Consider the following 3,585-nt stretch of genomic DNA (forward strand, 5'->3'; position numbering starts at 1 on the left):
TGCGCATGGCACGTTGCGTACCTCCGCCCAGCAACCGGCCTGCAGGCAGCGCGGCCACTAAGCGGAGGAGGCGGAGTCGAGGCCGGTCGGAGCTGCGAGCTAACTGCACAACCAGGTACCGGGTGAGCTGCCCGGAGCCCCTCCCGCGCCGACGCCGGGGCCATCTCCTCGGTGGCGGGCCTTCGTCAGAGCGGCCCTCCCCGCTGGCGCTCGCCCTGCCAGGCGCCTTCAACCCGCATCCTGGGCGGCCAGGGGCCCCGCTGCGGGCGGAGTCGGAATAGGCTTGGGCCTGGCGGGGAGAGCGGGAGCCGAGCTGCAGGCGCGAGGCGCGCTCCCGCCCTCCTTCCCGACCCCTCCCCGGGTGCAGAGCCGGGGGCCGGGTGTCATTTTGTCCCGCCCCCGCAAAGTCGCGGCGGGTCCTAGCGCCGATCTCTCCGCCCGCCACAGCCACCTCTGGGCCGCGGCCCCGCGAGGACGCGAGAGCCGGGCGACTCCTCGAAAGGGCCAAAACGGAGAGCTCTTAAATTGTCTTCTCGTTTCCTAAATGTCCGCAGGCGAGTGCACGTGAGAGAGGTGGTTAAATTGTTGATAGGCTTCCGGAAGTGGAGAACTAACCTCTCTGCCCAGCCCTTGGCGAAGATTCCTGCAGACTTTTAACTTGACCTCCAACCACTCAAGAAAACCCAGTGGAGCCGGGCCTGGTGGCGCACGCCTGTAATCCCAGCACTTGGGAGGCTGAGACAGGAGGATCGTTGCGAGTTCGAGACCAGCTTGGGCTACAAAGTGAGTTCAAGGCCAACCCGAACTGCACAGTGAGACCCTGTCTCAAAATGACAAAAAAAAAAAAAAAAAAAAGGAAACCCGGTGGAGTTGGTCCTCTTCTTATTGTACTGTCTGTTGAAATAGAACCACGTTCCAGTATGTAGATGGTTCTTCATAGGGCGATTCATAGTTTCTAGAGACACGCAATATTTTTTGGTTTGCTTTTTTTTTTCTTTTCTCTTTTCTTTTGAGACAGGATCTTACACAGGCTGATCCTGAACTCGCTGTGTAGCACAGATTGGCCTGCAGCCCGAACGCTGGAATTACGGGTGTGCTCCACCCCACTCCGCCCAAAACTGTTCCTGGTCCCTAGAGTTGATGGCAAAACCAAATTTGATGAGCTGCCTCAAGCCAGGAGCCTGTCATCAGTTAGTTACAAGGCTGAGCTGGTCAGATCTGTTACCCACACAGCAGCCAGGTATTTTGGCTCAAATTCAGTGTTTGTTTGTAGTTGTGACTCCAGACATGGAGGAAGTTTGGAGAATAAGTGATAAAATGGAAAGGAGGACGTTTAAGCCAAGCAGGTTCTTTCTTTACCATTTGACACTTGGTCGGCCACATTTGCTAATCACGTGATGTCTTCTCATTTTATCTTTTGCCCACCCAGACTTAAGACTTCTCTCTAGGCTTTTTCTCTGTTGTCATTGTGGAACAATCGCTAAATCATTCTGGAAATCTGACTTTGGAAAAGGTTTAATCAGTCTTTACCCCTTCTTTGTGTGACTTTGTATAACTTCCCGAAATTTTACTTTCTTGAGCTGTACAGTGGAGGGTGAGACTGGGCATGGTGGCACACGCTGTAAAGTCCAACGTTTGGGAAGCTGAGGTGGGAAGATACCACGTATCTGAGGCCAGCTTGGGCTACGGAGTGACTGCAAGGCCAGCCTGAACTACATAGTAAGATCCTGTCTCAAAAAAAAAAAAAAAAAAAAAAAAAAGAGGAGAGCCGATCTCTATGGTTTGCTTAGTCTGGGAACATACATAGTAAGTTTGCCATAAATGTTGGCTTGTTTTATTATTCTTACTAATTTAATCTCCCCGGGGCACAGTAGCCCCTGAGGATGCAGCAATGAGTAGGATTCATTCTTTGCCTTTGTAAAATCATTATACCAGTGGAAGAATTCATCAGGCACTTAAGAATGTGTTAGGTGTGGGAGTTAAATGAGTTGGGGAGGAGCGATCAGTCGCTCCTACAGCTTTGGCTGCTGAAATCCGAGGCCACCCATAACCTCTCTCAAGTGTGGTCTCTGGGTGCTGTTTCCTTCTGGAATATACATCTTCTAATCTCTGTATGATTTAAGTACGTGCGCATCTTTCCACCAAAGCGACTTCAGTTCTTTGCTCTCCTGTTTCTGTCATTGATACACTATTCTGTCCCTGAGCACTGGGACGCAAACAAATTGGAATCAAACAAATTGGAATCGTTCGTTAGTTGTCCACAGGTAGAATGGGCTCCCTGATAAGGTAGTAAATGTCTGGCGTGGGACGTTTTCAAGTAGAGGTTTAAAAACCCTGTATCAGGGGCTGGGGATTTAGCTCAGCGGCACAGCACCTGCCTGGCAAGCGCGAGGTCGTGAGTTCGATTCCCGCTCCCGGAAAAAAAAAACCAAAAAAATAAATAAAAAACCCTGTATCCATGAGTTTGTAAGAGGTGCTCTTCAAAGAGTGGGGAGTGGGCTAGATGACTTCTAGTGTCCTTTTTCAGGGCTTTATAGAGGACTTTTTTTACTCTTCCTTGTCCCTGATGTAGCTGTTTCTTAATGCGCCCAATGCCGTAGGCTTCTATCAGCACGAATATAGTCTGCTGTAATTGTTCTCTAACTGGTGTTCCTTCCTCGCAGTCCTCTTCCCCATTCCCTTGCAGAGGAACATTACTTAGAATACTTCTTGGAACAAGACTTCTCAAATGATAATGTTCACATATCAGCAGCATTACCACCTAGGAGAGTGGAAGAATGAGCAAGCTCCATTTAGATTTTCTGCATCTTAACAAGATCCTCAAGTGACCTGCATGCACAGTAAAATTTGAGAGACCCTGTCTTAGACCACTGTTGTATGTGTATCCTTTTTCTGTTCAAAATCTATAGTGACTTTCTCTGGCCTGTTGAATAAAATCCATTACTGTAGCATGCACTGAAGGCTGTCCTTTTATACACAGAGTTCTGCTTCTGTAACTGCCCTCACATTAATTGGAGAGTGTATCTCAACACACTTGCCTGCATATCGGGTCACTCATTCAGCGTTATTGAGCGTCTATTACATGATGGGCACTATTGTAAAAGCTGAGAGATACATACACCTATGGGCAAGATAAAGCATATACCAAATATCAGAAGGTTGTACTATTTCAGGCTTGAAATTCCCAGTTTCTATATGTTCCAGGTCTACTGCAGCTCATAGTAATCTTTCCCCTTACTGAACTCTGTAAGGAGTTTCCCATCACTCATTTCTATGTGTGTTTTTCCTGTCCTGCTGTTTAACTGTGTATCTTGCTTTCACAACTAGTTTGTAAGCTCTTTACTTTCCAGGGATGTGTCATATGTTTTCTACTTTTTTGCATTGTTAAGACCAGGCACCAGGGCCCTGCCAAGAAAAGGTGCTTACACTGAAGGGTGACAAGCTCTTCATGCTTATCAAGTCCTGTCCCCAACGTACATTCTGGGCTTTTAAGATTAGACAGAGGTGACACACCCTTTCCAAGGCTTAGTGTACATATTTCTTTTTTTTTTTTTTTTTTTTTGGTTTTTCTCCGGTACCGGGAAC

The 3,585-nt window shown here is 48.1% G+C and overlaps 1 protein-coding gene across 12 annotated transcripts in view; it reads left to right on the forward strand.

Moving 5' to 3' along the window:
- Positions 1 to 3,585, forward strand: part of Strada (STE20-related kinase adaptor alpha) — a 34,246-nt gene continuing 30,661 nt past the window's right edge. For 3 of the 12 annotated variants that reach the window (XM_005402193.2, XM_013503163.1, XM_005402198.2), the window contains exon 1: positions 25 to 122. The gene's annotated coding sequence lies outside the window, so the exon portion shown is untranslated. Of the gene's footprint in view, positions 123 to 554; positions 784 to 1,018; positions 1,241 to 3,585 lie in introns of those variants that run through there. The other 9 variants (XM_005402192.2, XM_005402195.2, XM_005402197.2 and 6 more) reach the window with 4 other exon arrangements.

Source organism: Chinchilla lanigera, unplaced genomic scaffold (assembly GCF_000276665.1).
Source record: "Chinchilla lanigera isolate Chin_1 unplaced genomic scaffold, ChiLan1.0 scaffold00077, whole genome shotgun sequence".
NCBI lineage: Eukaryota > Metazoa > Chordata > Mammalia > Rodentia > Chinchillidae > Chinchilla > Chinchilla lanigera.